Here is an 18,918-nt window from a genome sequence, read left to right on the forward strand (position 1 = left end):
TTGCTATCAAGTGCTGAAAGTATAACTATGCTACTGTCTTTCGTGGACACCCTCTATCAATGGCATACGCTTATCCCAGAAAGCCTCACACTTAAGACAGGGAATGATGCCAAATGCTCTGGAAACAAGAGTAACACCAAGAGATGCTCATAGCCACAATGGCAAAAGCGGTTTAAAATATTACTGCCTTGCCTTTATTACCACTAGCCTTCCCATATAATAAAACGTAGCAATGTTCCCAAGCAGTGCAAGGCTGGTGACTAAGCTCAGAGTGCCTACTGCAGCAGCTATAACTAAGCCAAATTTTTTCACTAAAGTGTATGAAGAGAGTTCATGTGCTCTGTTTTACCAGCAAACCTTTAAGGATAGTATCTTTTGTCAAAAGAACAATTTAAACCATTGCAGGTATTTTGATAGTGAATCTTTTCTATAACCTAAGAGCTAGTTCCTTCCCTGATGCAATGATGTCCTAAAAGCATAAGGCATATGTGGGGGAAAAGGCAGGGTGATTGTTTCCATTTTACAGGTGGGAAATGAGGGACATGATGGGATTTTTCCCCAAACTTCACAGGAACTGATAAAAACCACCAGACTTCAGTGGAAACGTAGCCATTTTACAGTTATATTATGGGAGGCAAGTGCAGCTTGTGGCTGCAACTGCAAGGTGATGTTCTGATTTCAAATTTTCTTGGTCAGTGTTGGATGGGGGGAACTGGGTGAAAGCAGTGAAGCTGCTGAGGGGACTGTATAAAATGTGCCCATGTAATTACAGGCCAGGGAAAGGTGATGGTTGAGAGCCTATAGTCTTTCAGCACATTTAATAAAGAACTCTTGCCTGCTGCAGCAGCTGGGGCTAACAAAGCAGTGTTTGCATATACTTGATGTTTAACCTGAGACCCTTCATGACTTCCAGTTAGTGTGTGTCTATTCACTGAGAGTCGGAAGGCTGCAGAACAAGTCAGCTTATAACCTCTCTCCTTAGAGCAGTTCCTTGCATTGTGCTCTCCTCTATCTGCTGTGAATGCCAGCTGGATGGATATAAACACAGGAGGGTTTTTGCATATGGGAGAATACACCAGGAGAGGAGGGGGGATGTGGAAACCTCCCTACAGAGAGTGGCATAAATTATCTCTTGAAGAGCAAGGCTGTGGCCATCACAATTACCTGAATTACAGGTCTTTAGTCTGAATGGCTTCAAAGCAAGCTATGCTTTTGTATATTACCCCTTCATCCTTGAATATTTAGAAGATGAAAGGAATGATTTCAAGCACCACTGGGGTATGTAGGCAGGAACAGAACATTCTGTTATTGTGTAGACAGAGGATGTCTCTTAAGGTAGAAACTATGAGCACAATTACATTGAAATGCTCATTTCTAATGGCTTATGGGATATACCTGGAAATACAGTTTACCTATGTGTGTTCTGACCAATTCGGGCCAAAAGTAGGACCTACCAGAAGGCCTGTGGTCTTAAAGTTTTCAGCTCAGTGTTTGATCTGCTGGACAAGTCTCAAGTCAGCTGCTGAAAGCTAGCTAAAAACAATGGGTGAAGTTAGTTTATAATTCCATTAATAATTACAAATAATACTCTTGATTTTTCAGAAGAAAATACCTAGTAACAATAGCAACAAACCTCCATTTTTGGGGGCTTTCTGGTAGACCAGAAAGCAGCTCTTGAGAGACACAACTTTGTATGATGCCAAGGAGAAATGAGAGCTAATAAATGCAGAATATACATCACCCGTTTACATTTATTGCACATTAAACCTCGGCACACACAAAAGATAACGACAGGTGCAAATTGAGAGCACTCAGTGTGTCTGTCGATGGGGAACGGGCACTGAGCCAGAGACCCATATTTTCTGCAACCACATGTTTTGAGGGGGGGTCAGGGAGGAACCAAGCTGCAATGCAGGGTCTGTTAGACTGCAGGTTAACCGCACCAGGGAAGTCTGCTAGCACCTTTCCTTCTGTTCCACATCCAGATTCACCACAATTACTTGCAGGGATGGGTCTGAAGCTGAAGCCAAAATACCACCTTCGCAAGCTTAGAATTCTGATGCAGGCAGCCTATCTTGGACTCATACAACTGTTCATTTGTATTACGGCAGCAGTGAGGAGCCCCAGCTGAGATCAAAGTCCCATTGTACAAATGTAGAAAAGGCAGTCCCTAGCTGGAAGAATTTGATATAAATAGACAATTTGGACAAAGCAGTTAGCAGCCCTCTTGCTCAGGTGGGGTGACACTGAACTTTGGTCACACACACACAAGATCCCATATGGAGTGTATGGAGGAGCTGGAAATAGCCTTCCACTGTGCTGTCCTTGTGCCAGTGTTAACAAGGCAAGATGTCGGCTCTAGGAAGCTGCTGGCTAGTTCATTCTTTCTCCTTATTCTGTGTATTCAAACTGTTTACTCTTCTTAGATCACTTTTCTTTAGTCAATCAGCACAAGAGTCTGCTCCTCTAATGCAGAAACTCCCCTTTCAGATGGGAGCAGCGGAGCAAGATGCAAATGTCTGCACAGCTGGAGCATAGTTATAGTACTGGAGAAACATCTGGACAGAACACAGAGCACTTAATATTACAAGCGAGTGAGTTGATGGGTCTCTATCAAAATAGTCACCTGGGCAATTACCTAGAGATCTGATCCTTGTTCAAGTATGCATTTTAAAGAAACAATGCTGGCACCAAAAACTGAATATATTTGTCTTCAGCCTTTCTGTCTCTCCCCTCCTCCTGTGAGCGAATTGCTACAAGAACATTTTGCTGCTTCCTTTGCTTCTGCTGTGCCAAAGATAAACAGCCTGTCAGCGCAATGCTGAAAAGGAACAGAGAAAGGGGGCTGGAAGTAGTTTAATTACTAAGAGTGCTTGTTTTGTGTATGGTGATTGCTTCCTATGATACAGTAACTTCTCTTTCCCTATGCAAGCATGGTGTTTCTATTTATCAGGATGAAACTGAAGCAGCAAATTACAGAGGGAGAAGGAGCAACTGTATTGCTCTATTTGTAAGCAAAACTGGCAGTGTGTGTGATAAAGCAGGAGTTCCTGTTGGAAGCCTATTATGGATTTTCTCTCTGCAGAATTCTAGCTCTTCGGCCCTTCCTTGTACTTCCTGTTCTTAATTAGATGTTAAAAGATTGCCCCAGTTCTTGCCAAGTTTGAAAGAGTTAGATACTATTCCCATTTTACAGAGGGGAAACCTAAGACACAGAGCAACTTCTATGTATGAACATTGGTAGTTACCGTTTTTAACACCAAAAATGTGTTGAAGCTGGAAAATCACATATAATGGACAGCAAAGCTGACTCTGCTCTAGCTCCTGGCTTGCAGGGAGCTGCCTCAGTTGGGTCCAGAGCTGCACCAGAAAACCTGCCTCAGTGCAGCGATGCAACTGGCTGGAAAGATGTGGTCCAGCCAGTGGATTCATCTGCAGATTCATGTGCAGCACTGGGGGCTCTGGCAGTGGGGGGAAGGGTTCTGTTTACATTAGGTAACATTTCTATAATCACCTTTCCTGTTTAATTTTCTGTGCTTTGTGCTCCCTGCTAGGGATCGTTAAGCAATACTCTAGTTATTGCTGCATATCACTTAGTGTGCTTTGCTCTAATAAGCTTTTGTAAATAAAACCCAGAGAGATGAAAAGGCCAATGCCTGATTACGAGCTACCAATTTTGTCTCATTAAGTTCTTATAAGGGGGAAAAAAGTAAATAGAATCTTTATCAATCTTATACACTTACAGCGCTGAAGAGAGCTTTCCACATTCATTAAGGAGGATGCTGAGAATAGAGATGCGTTTCTAGGCGCTTTTGGCTTATGAAGCTGTTAAGGGGTATTTTACTGAAGATCAGCTTTTACTTCGATCAAAAGATGAGAAGGTAAAGATGGAACCGAAGGAATCATAAAATATTTGTATGCAGAGATTGGAAGAGGCCAATAGACAATGGTATTCCATTTTCATTCTTCAAATGTGTTTACTGGCAATGTTACGGATACTAAAAGAACTTCCTGCATTTCTGTTTTGGAGCTGTTTACATGGGATTACCAATAAATGTGGAAAAATATAATACAGGAACCGTACACAATTAGGTTGACCTGTCTGCTGATCAACAGGAACTTACCTGCCCTTTTGTATTTCTTTTCTACATCTACAATTAAAAAACCAAACCTGAAATAGATGTCACTTATCTGTGTCCATCTTTTATCATCCATACTTTCTTGAATGTTAGTCATCAAACCAAATTACTATTGTGTTCATTTGACTATTCCAGTAAGAATATCCATAAATCTCCCTAAGCAAAACTTAACACCTAACTTCACCTCTTACTAGATAAACACCTTTACATGAAAAGCCTTCCTGTTGCAGGTATTTCCCTAAAATTTGGGGTAACGTTTTCTCCAAAGTCTGCAACTGGAAAATGTTGGCCATCTATGAGCACACCCTGGAATTTTCATTGCCAATTTGAAATGAGGAGAATCCCGATGGGTTCCCTGCAGGGGCCAGGCTAGTAGCTTGTGTAAGTATCCTTGCTTTATTAGTTACGTATTATATCTCTTCCAATTCACTGAATACATAAAATCCTCCATTATTCTGTCTTCGATTATATAGCCCCCTTTTATCTCCTTGCATTTCCATACTCCAGCTTCAGTGCCCTTGTGTTTCCTTCCTCCATTAAGACAAGCAATTCATTCATCAGAGAAATTCATGAAATACATGAGTAGAGACGCCTCAGTTAGCTAATTTCTTGTGGGCGTCAAAGAACAAGTAGATGATTTAAAAATTATAATAGCATTTTCATATGGTGGAGATATAGAGTGGAATTTTTCTTTTCACTTTTCATGTTTCTCAGGTTTTATTTAGTCTTTTTACCCAGCATTCACAGCTTTGACCTCTATCATTTCTGATCATTCCTCCTTTCATCCTGTTTAGGAACAAGAGCAATCTTCCCCACGAGGTACAATGGCAAGGAGCTTAACCTTAGCCCCTTCCTTTAAATACTGAACAGAAATCATCCATTAACATTAGCTGAATGAAACCTGCGCTCCCTAAAACTGCTTGGCATTATTATATTGACATTCCTGACCTCTGTTGATATTTGAAGCCTGACCATTTTTCTGGTGTGCTTTTCTCTGAAAACCGCTTTGACGCACTGCATATGAAGTGATCTTTAGTTCTAGGCTGCTCAGGAGCTGTGGGTGTTGGAAAGGCATTCAGTAAGCATCGTGTTTGAAAACTGGGCGCTTTGCTGTCTTAGTTGTGGTGGCTTGGGTTGAATTTCCTGCCTTCAGTGATCGTGGCACCACTACTGAACTCTCTGCCTGCTTCTGCTGTACGCATTTGTGTCGTAACTGCAGCCTCTTCTCGCTGTACCCACTCTTCTGCACTCTGGGCTGTGCGGTGCTGTTTTCATTCTGTTCATGGGCTTGGATGGTGCCAAGGTGTGCTCTCAGCCATTGCAGACTGTCTCGGGCTGTAGCCTCCAATGCATGAAGCTGATGCTGCAGAAGCTTGGAAAAGGTTTTGTGAAGCCTGTAGTTCCTCTGGGACAAGTGGCTACTCGGGGTCTGAGAGCGCCTGGAGGACTTGTCCTTCCAGTACTTCCATTTCTGTTAAAACCTCGCTAAGGCTGCTCAGCTGGTGACGCCATGCACCAGACTGTACCTCTGGCTAAAAGCGAGCTGAGCAGTGGCAGGAGGAATACAGATACACCAGACATGTTAATGGAGAAGGCATACATGTGGGTGTCAGACTTAAATATGCCTTGTGAAGTTAAACAATACAGTTTTAATCTACAGGCAACTTGATTTAATGTTTTCTTTAATAAAAAAAAAGCCTATTTGCCAAAGAGTACTGCCCTTAACAGTAAATGCAACAGCACCACCTTTGGGTTCTGGAAGAAAATGCACTTTGAGCCGCAGCTACTTTCCTCCTGTTTTTCTGTGTAGCTGACTTATCTGCTGCATTGATGAAGATTTAATATGAATAGTAAAACTGGAGGGGGGGGAGGATCTGCTGCAGTACTGAAGTAGCCTATCACAGGGTAGAAGCAATGGCAGGTCCAGAGCTATTGTATACATGATGTCTTGATGCTGGTAGTCAGATGGTAAGCACAGAATGCAGGGACCAACTCAGACTTCGTAGGCTATACGAGGACCCAGAGTCAGGCTAGAGTGAATTTTCCCACCTCTATTTCTTTTTTTTTTTTGCATCTGGCAATAATTCATGCTAATGTTATGCATTTTAATTAGAAAGATTAGCTCCATGAATAGCGAGCCAGGTACTTCTTCCTCAGGAAAGAAGGTTTTGAATCTTTCGCTCTCACTTAGAGAATGTGTGTGTCTGCCTGAGACTGCATCAGATGGGCACATGTGGCTGTGCAAATATGCAAGCATGCATACGTGATGGTTATGCTGATCAGCGCAGCTGAGTATATGCCCAGACTTCATGCCTGTGTGTCCAGGGGCAGTCAGATATCTGCATAAGCAAGTGCTTGTATGAACATCATTCATGCAGGTTTCATGCTGGTGGTGTATGTGTGTGCTCCCATTGATATGCTGAGGGCTTACTGTCTTTACATCAATACATCTATAGGTGATGCCTGTGTGTACACAGATAGTTGTTGTGCTTGCTTAAGGACCTGATCCCTATATAACTCCTTGTGCGCACGTGGGAGCGTTTGCACAAATACCAGTGAAGTTTAAAAAAATTCCAGTAGAAGTAATTGGGTATATTTATTATTGTCAGTGCATTCAGGGAGGTTCCTGACCAGAACAACTTTTCCCCCTAAGAAACAAAACAAAGCCCCAAACAACCAAGTAAATGAAGTAAAAATGCTATTGCTTTTATATGTGGAAGGTGAAATCTAAACCTTGTTAGCCCTTGTTCTTTCACATGGTCTAAGCAACTGGAAACTCACTAATCACAGGGAGATAAACTGGAGATGTGTTGCTAACAAGCCTTCAAACTGACAGCAGGATTTGGCAGGGTTGCTGTACTGCTGTGTTGAAAGTCTTTAAACTTTAGGGGTCATTATCCTCTGACCCTGGAAAAACCCCTACCAGATATCCACACACACTGGCTGCACAGTTCTCACTCCTAATTGGACACACAAGTGTGCTAAGGAGCATCTGACATGGCTTGACAGACTATCTGCATAGTTTTCATGTCTCTACTTTGCACCTTTACAGAACAAGAGAACGGCTTGTTCTGTGTCTGTCCAAGATGGTCATCAGCCTCGTACCAAACTGTGGATGCCAGTCAGAAAGCTCCCCTGCGCTCCAGCAGTCTTTAAGCCAGACCTGGCCAAATCCTCTGCTCTTGTTAGGTATTTGTGGGAGTGTAAATACAACTCCAAACTTGATCCTTTGCATCAGTGTTCACAGGATCTGCAGAGATTAGCGACCTGCAAAACACCTCTTTGCATTTTGTCTTCACAGCCAATCCTATGAATTGGCCCCTTTACATTCAGGCTTGATATTCCTGGGAGTACAGTCCTTCAGCACTATTATCCTTCAGTCTGCTTAGCTTTCAGCAAGGTCATTTCCTCACCTCTCTTGTGTCCTCTGTCATTACCTCTTCCTATGCTTGCTTCGATGCAATTGATTTCATTGCTGTTTCTCAACTCCCCAAAGGGTTTTTCTCAGATCCTGCCAAACATGCTACTGTCATGTACCTCTTAGCAGTGTCTAGCTAGCCTCTTAAGACCCTTTAATTGAAAAGTCTCCTAAGATGTAGCCCTGTATGCCTGTATCATTTGAAGTAGCTGTATTCTTTCCTCGTAGTTCACTTGCGTATAATGCTTAAAGGACTAAAATTAGTGAAGAGGGATTTTGCCTATTCCGTCTCCTGCTTTTCATTCCCTCCCTGATCTCAGAGGCAATGGTAAAAGTGAGGATGTGCCTGTCCACAGCCACAAAAAGAGATCAGCTCCCTGGGGTGGAAAGGACAAAGCCCAGATTTGTATTGGTTCGTCTTATGCTACCACTGCTCTGCTCACTTCCCATGGGTTCTGACACTGGAAGACTGAGCACAGCGCTGATTCCACAAAAACTTGTCTGATCTATGCTGTGGTCTCATCCTCATGTTGTCAGAGCCCCCTGAGCCTCTTTTTGAGGCAGAGTACTTTTAGCCACATGCAGCTCTTCCTGGAAGAAGCTGCAAATGCAGAGCAGTGTTTGGGATGAGCCCCCCGAGATCACTTGCTGCATGTACCTTGTTGTCCCTAGAAAGGTCTCTGGGGCCATGTGCTCTCGGAGGTTGGGGTAAGCTATGCATTTTTACAGATCTGTGCAATGCTATAAATCTGCATGGCGCTTTGCACGCATAATTTTAAGTCGCTGTGAAAAATAAATGATAGCAGCATTTTCACACAACCCAATCCTGCCAGGTGCCATGGCTTTCCTGGGGAATAGGATGGTGCCAACTCCCTCTGACCTTGGTGCTTGAGATCCTGTTGTGCCCTCAGGGATGCATCCAGGTAACCTCTCTGGACCAGGACCTTCATTAGCAGTACTTCCATATTGCATCCATTAGAACCAATTATCAGCTGAATTATCAATAACTCATAGAATTATTAAGGTTGGAAAAGACATCTAAGATCACCAAGTCCAACTGTCACCCCAACACCCCCAGGCCTCCTAAACCATGCTCTGAAGTGCTGCATCTACACATTTTTTTTAACACAAAAGAGCAGTGTGGTGGCAGTAATGGGTGACCTGTGGGCTAGCAAGCAGATGTGTCTTGAGAGAGTTCCTTCACGGGAAGGGAGGAAGGAGCAAGCAAATGTTGCTACTTCTGTAACGTTTCTTTAGGGGAAAAAAAGTAAGCAAATGAGGTGGAATAAAAGCTGCAGAATGGAACACCCCTGGTCCTTTGCTACTGAATGTAGTTTTTCATTTAGAACCAAGAGGGTGGTTCAGAATGGGAGCAGCAGAAGGGGCACACAAGTGTAGGTGCCATCCCAGGGAAATTTCAAAGAGTATCTTGAAGAATTTGTGCGATTAGCTGGAGTTACACAAAGATGCACAAACAACCTTGGCAGAATGGCATAGAGCAAAAAGGGGAAAAAAATTCCAGTGCTTCACGGTGTCTGATGCTATTTTGTCTTTTGATGTTTGTTTTCTGCACAGTGCCAGCAATTTTTGTCATCTCTTGTGCATGTTGCCAAGTCTATTATTCAGGATGATTCCTGCTTTAAATATTTTTAGCAGCAGCGGATCTTTAATCATGGGGAAATTGTTTTCAGGAATGATTATTTTATGTGCATCCAAAAGCGTTTGTGATCATCTTGTGGCCAAGGGACAAAGTAGGAAGGATGGGACAAGCTCAAAGGCCATTAAGGAGAAGGATGTTTCATTTGGATGAAACAACTGATCTCTGCCCTCTGCTGAATCTGTAGGGTGCTTTTGGCTGGTAATGATAAATTCAATCTGTGACCAGAGAAAGCAGCCTACCCTCTGATATCCATAATGCTGGAAATTAGGTATTTATCTGCAGCATGTTTGTGATGAGCTAAGTAAATCATAACTATAGAAGAGACCTTTTAGTGCTCCAGTATATACATTGTTCTTTTGAAAGAAGTAATGGCTTTTGATGCTTGAGAGTTAGATACCCAGCTGGTGTGCGTCTGTATAGCTCCATTGACTTCATTAAGGAAACAGTAAACTGGAGAGAGCACAAATGTAAAGTCAAGCTTGTTTATTTCATTCCTAAGATCCTGGAATAAAACAGTCTGATTTTTGAAAAATCCTATTAAGAATTTAAGAACTGTGGCTTTGGAGCTAAGTGAGACATTGACCTTGAATTTGTTCCCCCTATGAGGTAACTGTCACCCAGGATACACTGGTATTTGAGTATTCACCTCCATGAATTTTATTTGCTGTGTTTGTGTGCTAAATACTTCTGATGATGTTACCTCAGTATCAGAGGATTGAAGGTTCAGATAAGCACGTAAAATCTCAGCCGTTTATCTGAATCAATCTTGGAATGTAAAATTAATATAAAAACTGAACAGGAGCGCAGCTTTTCTAATAGCCTATCTGCAGGACTCCTATTGATTACTATTTGTATTAAGGACGCACCTGTAGTTGTCTAATGAAACTAAAGGCTGGCATTTTTCATAGTCACACTTAAAATCTGTAGTCAGGGCTTGCAAACTCAGAAATGTGCTCGCAACGTGCATTCATAGGGATTTCTGTGCTGCTGGTGAAGCAACAGAGATGTTGAAGCTTGTTTGTACAGGTAGACATATCAAAACTAATCCAAATGAACTTTCAAAGCAGACTAATTATGTGACCTTAAATTGTGGTGTGGACAACCTCCGTCAAAACTAAAGGAAACGTAATTCAGTGTGGATGTAGAATTGGAAAAGACCAAGCCCCACAGCTTTCTGAGCTACCACCTGTCAGGTGCACTGTGGTTAGTGACCGTGCACAGCTTTTACCCTGGCTCGATTGTAAAGCAAAATCCCAGTGAAGCGAACGTTTTCCTTGGCAGTTAGGATGGGCTAAGAGCATATGCACAGGCAGCTTCTGCCCGATACGAAGTTATTAAGTCGTGGTAACTTGATTGCTCTCGACAATACCTGTTCTCTCTGGATGGAATTAAAAGTTGCTTCAGTTATGAACATGTGTCCTCATGAGGCTAACTGTGTTTTAACTAAACCATTCTAAATTCACATCATTAGTTAATTAGGATCAACTTTCCTAAGTATCTCAGTATTGTATAGGAAAACTAGGGCAGAACAGGGAGAGACATTAAGCAACAACTTCATTAGCCAAGATTGTCTTTTCTGTCTTTGCAGCTAGATGTTTTCCACAGTATATTTTAGTATTTTGCTCTCGGTCCTTCTCTGAGCCTACTGACAGGAACAGAATGTAAAAGGACAAAGCAAGTAAGAAACCCCATAGAATATTTTGGCCCTTCCAGACGGAGCTGTTGTTCAAGGTCCAGCCTGGGTCCTGTATAGACACAATAGCTGGTTCTTATTTTAGCCCAGGGTATGTGGTCCACCTCTGGATTCTGATGCTTGCTCTCTAGGCTGTATCATTGAGCACAGTTGTATTTTATGACTTCCCCAGAGCTGTCACCTCTGCAGAGCACTGCCTCACAGCCCCGAGCTGTTTGACACTGGGGTGCTGCCAGTCCCGTTATGCCATGTGTGTGTGTAGCTCTCAGTAATGGTAATTTAAGCAACGTGGGATCCTACTGCTGTGACAATCCAGGGCATAGTCTTAGAGCTGCCCCTCTCTAGCTGGACCTAATCTTTCCCAGCTAGAACGCTGTCAGCTTGGAGCTGGAGGTTTTACCTCAACAGAAAATTACAACAACTGACAGGACCCAGGTTAGTTATAGTAAATTAGCTTTGGTGACACTCGTAGAGAAACAAGCGTGCAAACAGTCTCTGAAGTTTAGCTGCTGCTTGCTGACTAAATCAAGATGGGATGGCATGTGGATTCCCCTCCTTCCTTTGTTTTAACCGGCGGCAGCAGCCTGCACTGCAGTGCTTGGGCTGATCCAGCAAGAGGCATTACTCAGAATGGAAACTTACGATGCAATCAATTTGGTAATTTTTGAAGAATAGGAATTGAAATCCAGAAGAGCAATTCCTTGTCTCTTTTGCAGAAATATGTAGGAGTTCGTTCATTCTGAGTTATTACAATGTGTGCCAGTCAAAAGGGATGTGTGAAACAGGCTAAAATGAGGCATATTATATTTCTGTTACTGGTACTGTTGCTGCAGTCTAGCATTCATTAACCAATTCCTCAATGGCATAGACATACCTGCCTCAGGAAATTAATAAGTGTGATTGAGACCATCTTCTGGGTCATGTGGGCTCTAATCAACTCTAAGTCAAAATTAAATGTATTGGGGAGAGTTTAAGCTTAATAAATCTTACATCCTGGGTGGTTCCAAACATATCCTTTTGCCTTGCTTAGAAGGAAGCTTAGAAATAAGATAATTCGGTTGATATAAGCATTTGAGGGCAAGGTCTGTCATTTTCTTTTGTCTTTGTATGATAGTTTTCTTGTTATACCTGTAGGTGCTTGCTATAATAAATACAATGGCATAATGTACATGCAGAGCTGCAGTACAGGGGCTGCCTTGGGTCAGCACTGAGGTCAACAGAAGACCTAGGAAGGAAGAAACCCTCCCTGCTTGAATAATAATCTGATGTGTATTTGTTACTTAGCCCTGCAGAGAATCAATAGGTGAAATATTGATAGTACTGGGCCAGAACAGGTATATTTCAAGCTGATGCTAAATGCAAAACATAATCACGTGCTTAAAATCTAAGGTGCTGTATACATGCGTTAAAAGAGATGACTGTAATGAAATTGGCCCCAGGAGCATAATTCAGTACTCATTAGCCTCCTCGCTTTCATGATTATAGTAATCCAAGGAAGGAGACAAGGAGATGGCTGAGGTAATCCTACTAGTGATCTTTAAAAAAAAACAAAACCAACTTGTTTTAAATCTCTTATAATTTTGAGCTGAAAAGAAACCTGATCATTAAATACAATGAACAATCCCAAAGCAAACCTGAAACAAATCAGACTGTTTCTTTTTTTAGTTCCTACATCCTTTTTCCTTTTCTTAATATAGCAGTTTCTCTGTGGCACTGTAAATGCAAACAAATGAGAAGGGCCCCAAGAAGGGACTACATTGTCTGCAAATGAGCTAATACAATGCAGTCCATGATTTGGCTGATCCCTTGGCACTCCAGTAACAGCGCTGTTAAGTATGGTAATTACACAGTCCAATCAAGAGGTAAAGGGCTGCTCTGGTTGCTTTACCAGGCGGGGCTCTGATATGTATGAAAGATTTCAGGGCCACCAGCTGTTCATGGAAACTCAGATAACTCAAAGCATCAGTTTTGCAGCTTTTCATCAGGAAGAATTCCTGGGCCTGTCAGTTCACGCTGCAAAGGTGATGTCGTAGCAAGGGGAGAACATCACGGGAGGAAGGGAGCTGGAAAAAGAGGCCTTGCAAGCCTGTTGCAGAATCCAGCTTCCTTCATTAAGCTGCTGTTGCAAACCAGGGCTTTCACAGAAACCTGAGGCAGTCTGCTTCTGTGGGAGAGCCATGTACCATTTGCTTTTCATTCTTTAAATCACTTTAGGCTTCTAGTTAGGAAACAGACCTGTAAGACTTACAGCAACCAATCTGCCATCACCAAGAGCAGATAGCTATGTAAAATTTACTGAGAGAATATTTCTAGGATTGCAAGCTTTTAAGGGGATAGGAAGGAGATATTCAAAGTCTCCAAAGGGATTTATAATGTTGCTAGTTTTTGTGATTCTATCAGTACAAGTCTCTCAATATTTACTGTTTGTTCTTAAGGCTGCATTTGTTGCAGAGATGCGATTACGTGTGAATCTCAGCATTATGCATTTGTTTCTTTAGGTTAGAAACAAGGGTTTCTAACCCTTGTAGATTTAGAGGAAAAATGGGAGATGTGCCACACCCATACCCTGGGGCAAACAGAAAGAAATCTAATCTCGAACTTCAAAGATATTTCATAAATTTAACCAGATTTTTGCATTTTGAGCTGTCTTTGACACATGATAGCCTTAGAGCTGTATACTGCCTCTGTATCTCAGTTTCCCTGTCTACCATGCTTGAGGCAAGTTGCTGTCTTGATAGTACTGTGACCAGTCCAGAGGAAGTTTTCTGTTCATCAAAAGTCGCTCAGGTGTAAATACCTAATTCCTAATGCTTTATGTTTATATATCTGTACCAGAAGGATATGCCTCAATCTCCAAGACTCACTGGTTTCCTCTGAGCTGCGATGGGACAGGGATACAGCAGTGCAATTTCAGCCACTTCCTCTCCTGCCAGAGCCAGAACCACATGTGTTTGGAAGCTTTTTTTCAGAGATGTGCTCCCTTCACCCATATTTCTACTACCTCACAGCCAAAGCAGGGCCACGTCCTGGCCACTGCGTCCCAACCTAGTAGTGCACTAAGCCACAGATCTTCTTTTACCCTCTGACAGTGTCACTGTCTTCTCTAATGTAATTAAAATGATAATTATTCCCTGTCCAGAACATTTACTTATAGTCTGTAGAAGTATTGAAGTTGATTAAACACACATGCTGCTGGTAGATAGTTCCTCCAATCACATATGGAGTGATAAAGGGTTAGCTAAGGGAGAACAAAAAATAATGCAATACTCTGCTACTGCAAAAGAAAGGGCAACTGAAAAAAGTGGAGTCTGTAAGAGCAGGAAGGCCTACATACAACAAAAAGACCTCTTGGCATAAGGTAGGGCTAAGGCAGTAGGGAGAACAAGCCTATAGATGTTTTGAGAGAGCTGGGAGAGCTTTTCTTACATCTTTAGCTGGTAGAGGCCAATTATCCGCACTGCCAAAGCTGACCGTTCAGCCAAGAGACAATCCTAATACTCTGCCCTCACCAGGTGTCTGTGTAATTGCTTTGTTACAGTTTGTGAGGTGCACATGCTTGTCTTTGAATTAAGTGCAAAAGCAGAGAGATGGCTTACCTAGACACATGCCAGATCTGGTCTGTCCATCTGCCTATGTTTGTCTATGTGTCCATATGTCTAGCCATCTATTTATTCCTATATTTATTTGCTGCTGTTTTACATATATCTTCTCTGAATCCTGATAGAACAAATGGAACTAGAGGGGCAATGTTAAGAATTATTTCATGGTGTGATTTCCTGCGTGCCGGAATTGTTAGGCAAGGTCTGAGGTATATGTAGGAACACCATCCTGTCTGACAAAGCTGGCTTAGGGCTAAGAGCAGTTCAGGGTTAGCACCAAGGGGCCCAGCTGCTATGATGTTTTCCCCCTCAGGAATGCCTGTGTGGGCACTGGTACAGGAACACTGCACTGTCCCGAGTCCCCACGTACTATGAATAACCAACAGTGGAAACCCATGGCGGTTTTGGGCCTGAAGAAGACAACGGAGGAAAGTTCGCAGGCTTTCAGGAATAGAAAGAACTTCAGTTGCCAGGGCTTTCAAAGAATTCTATTTAACTAGTATGAAAACTAATATGAAGCCAAGCTATTTCCTCATTCCCTGATTTCATGGACTAGATGCAAACTGCTGAAGGTGGCCATCTTTCTCACCACAAACAAATATATCTTTATGATCTTAAAAGCATTAGTAAGAGTGCAAGATGAAAGGGCCAGAAATAGTACTTCCTTTCACAATGTAATTGCCTGTATTCCATCTGGGGAAGAAGTGTGCGTTTTCTAATTTGCAGAAGTCACAATCTAAAATCCTTTAAAATGTACTTGCTTTTTTTCCCCCTTGTTCCTCCCATGGAAAAAAGTGCTGAGGTAGATTTTTCTTTCCCTGTAAACAGGATGTATTTTATCATTGTGGTAGGTATGCTGCAAGCCTTTACAAAGAAAAGAGAGTGGAAGTCAGAGTGAGAGAGAATGACAAAAGCTTCACAGATTGAATTTGCTCCCCTGTATACTGGAGGGAAGGAATAGGAGCATGTTGGTATGGAATGAGGTCTTTGATCATATGAAAAAGTGGAGGAAGCTGCAGAGGTAGGGGCAATTTTTGAATAACTAATAACTAAGAAAAAATTGTTTAGTGCACACTCTTTGCTCAGAATTTATTCCTTTCTAATCAGTACCTCTGACAACTTGCTTTTCTGCTGCTGCTGTCAGCAAAGTTTCACAGAAGACCCAGGTTCCTTTTCCTGCTGCTTCAGTGACAAGGCTGAGTTACTTGGGCTGGGTATTTTATAAGACTATAACCTGCTGAGACACAGGTTTACATTTGCCCACCTTCTTGACCCACACATTCTTCTGCCCATGTAACTTTCTGTTAACCTGGCTGTACCTCAGGGCTGTTTATTTTTTAATATACACCTGCGCGGTACCTTAGTACAAGGGTGAGGTCCAGAGTCTCTTGCTGCAGCTGTAAATGACAGAAATATCTATCTCTTACTGCCAGGAAATAGCGTACCATGAGGACTCCCTTCTGCAAGACTTACTTTCCTGTTCCAGAAAAAGCCATGGAGGATTTTTCCCCTAAGGGAGGCCATGGCTGTCTATGAGAAGCTCAAATGTTAGGGTCCAGCCTGTAATTTGGTTGTACATCCACGGTCTCCAAGGCTGAGATGCAGTTTAGATGAGATCACGCCTTTGAGCCGGTTCCATGTGCTGTTACCCTCTCCAATGCTTTGCCCATCAGTGGCTACAAATTAGTGTCCCCCACTCTCCGAGACAGGCCCTTGCCAGGCATGTGATACAGCTTTCTGACTCAGCCTTTGGATAAATTGAAAGCTCTACATGACCATCTATCTTGCTCTGGTACACGAACAGATGATGAGTAGACCCTATTCTGGTTCATCCTCTGCTCATCCATCATCCTCCCTGCCACCTGTTCCCTTAATGAAGGGAACAGAGACAGATGAGAGCTAGCCAGACAAATGGACAAAGACTGACAAAGGGATACACTCCTGGGTTTACCGCTCTCAGCACCGTATGAATAACAGATACATGGAGCTAACTGAACTACTTCCCCATGATGGAAGCTCTTCCAATTGTTTTTTTTCCCCCCGAGATTTTTTTTTTCTTAGGGATTTGCAGATAAGTTAACTTGGGAACAGTATCTACACAGACAGGCACACCTTTGTGGAGGGTGCAGGTGAAGCAGGAATCATTAACCAAAAGATATTGGGGGAATGACTCCCTCTGTAGAATGCTAGTGTACTTTTGTGATACAGCCTGCTACGACACGGCACACAGAAAGAAAGGATGATGTCTCTGTACGAGCAGGAGAACCCTGTAGCTTCATGTCTTACGTTTTTATAAGGAAGCTAACCCAAAGGTGGTTGGTATCGGGCAAGGCTGCAGTAGCTGTTGGATCAAGCTTACATTTACAGAGTAAAACATCTGCAGCTTTAATTGTACTCAGTACTTTTATGGCAAGTAGATCTTAAAGCAGTTTGCAAAAGCAGGCACTCTAGTGCACTGTCCCTTGTGCCGTGTTGGTACGTCACCCTGTGCACGCCAGTCATGCAAGAGAGATTGATAAAAAATATCTCCCTGGCAACCTTCTCATTTCTGATCTTAGGTTACCACTGCCTACAAGGAGAAAGTCTATGCTTAAATTTGACTGTCAGAAAACAGTGACAGAGCACTAGTTTCCTGGCAGGCTTGTCTCTCCCAGAGAAACCGCTACAGAGTTTCCTCTAACCCAGAGAAGGTCTGCTCCTGTGCCAAGAGGACATGTAAAGGCACCATCTGGAGCCCCCTGCTACAGTGGTATTAGCAGAGACGTCCAACTGAACTGACTTGCAATGAAAGTGCCATTTGTTTTTAGAAGGGAAAATGGAAATTCATTATCCTGCAGGAGGGGGAGGTGACACTAGCATATTCTGCCCCAGCTGCCAGTTTCAGTAAGCATTGGTACAAACTGAGAGTAGAAGTTCCCAAACATTTACACTGATTCAGAAAGTTGCAGTAGGAAAGCCAGCTTGTCTCCATCGTGTAGTGTCTGGCTTTCTCTTCTCCTGTGGAGTTATTTCAGGTCAGCTCATGCTGAGAGTTCCCTGCTAAAGACTACTGCTGCCCTCATCATTGCTAATATATATTGACATACTCGAGAATCTCCACCCTCGTGTAACTTGACAGAAAATATTACGCTTCTGTAAGTACTCTTGATGCAATAAGTTACAGCCGTAAGCTCACCTGTCACCTTCTTAGGAGTGGGAAAGGATGAGGATGCAGTCTTTGAAGTCTCTTTGCTCAGTGCGTTTTTGAACAAGGCAGAAGAAAATTATGAGAGGGGTGTGTTTTTTGTTTTTTCTGTTTTAAAGCAAACTGGTTTTGTTATAGAAAACAAAATAATGTGTGCTTAGTTTTTTGTTGTATATCCATTTTTTTTGGAAATACCTTGGAATAGAAAACTTTTGTCCTGACCTCACCCAGGATTTTCCTACCTTTCTGCATAACCCAAAGGGATATTACGCCAGCTGTATGCAGGACTGTCTGTATTTCTCTTCTTGTGGTTATTGCCAAGAGGATTCAGGAACTAGCATGGATGCTCAGGGATTCGAGGGAACAACCTGATAAGAATGCAGTTGGCGTTACTGTGGCGCACACACAACTCAGCCGCAGAATGCCAGTGCTCTGCTTCCAGACAAACTCTGCTCATTGCCACTGGCAGTTTGCTCTATGGGATGGATGCGTGGTCAAGACATAATATAAAAGCACTGAAAAACTGTTGCAACCTGCCGAGCCACCTGCAGATTGCAAAGTGTGCCTGATTATAGATAAAACCAGACCTGGTGAGATGCTATTGCATTCAAGTTGTACTGTGTTCTTTAGAGGCAGGTAGCTGACTCCCCGGGTGAAAGCAAATACCTGATTAACTCTGGCACAGTGTTTGGCAGATCTGCAGAGCCCTGGGAAAAAAGAGAAGCACAAAGAGAGGGATCCATGAGCAATAATTAATTGCCATACTCAATGTTTTACTGAGAGGCAATTACACTGTTCTAAAACTGCCTTTTCTTTTTCTCTTCTTGTTCGAGCTTTGTCAAACTTTCCATCCATCAAATCCTTTTTCGAGTGAGCATCTCAGCGATGACTGTGTTTTCAGTCCTGACTGGGTACCAATGCTATAATAAACACAAATATCTTCCAGGCCTCTGATCACATCCAATACAAAAGCCACATGAACACTAATTGTCTCCCTGTGTACTACTTCTGGATGCTGTACACAGGCTGTGATGAACTTACCAGCTTGTTTGGCACCATCCAGATGAAGCGAGGGCACTGCCAGTTATGCTTCTGTACCTCCTTTGCCAGCAGATAATTAGACCTGCACGAGGTGGTCCTTGCAAACAATATGATACTCACCTGATTTAGCAGGAGATACAGGTTATGTTCTTTGCAAGATTCATGAACTTTTCAACCTATACAG

At 42.6% G+C, this 18,918-nt stretch overlaps 1 protein-coding gene across 1 annotated transcript in view; it reads left to right on the forward strand.

Moving 5' to 3' along the window:
* Positions 1–15,421: 15,421 nt before the first annotated feature.
* The window catches only part of DUSP26 (dual specificity phosphatase 26), a 41,281-nt gene continuing 37,784 nt past the window's right edge, over positions 15,422–18,918 (forward strand). Inside the window, exon 1 of the mRNA XM_075074769.1 lies at positions 15,422–15,530. The gene's annotated coding sequence lies outside the window, so the exon portion shown is untranslated. The remainder of the gene's footprint in view (positions 15,531–18,918) is intronic.

The sequence above is a fragment of the Phalacrocorax aristotelis genome, chromosome 24 (genome assembly GCF_949628215.1).
Source record: "Phalacrocorax aristotelis chromosome 24, bGulAri2.1, whole genome shotgun sequence".
Classification (NCBI taxonomy): domain Eukaryota; kingdom Metazoa; phylum Chordata; class Aves; order Suliformes; family Phalacrocoracidae; genus Phalacrocorax; species Phalacrocorax aristotelis.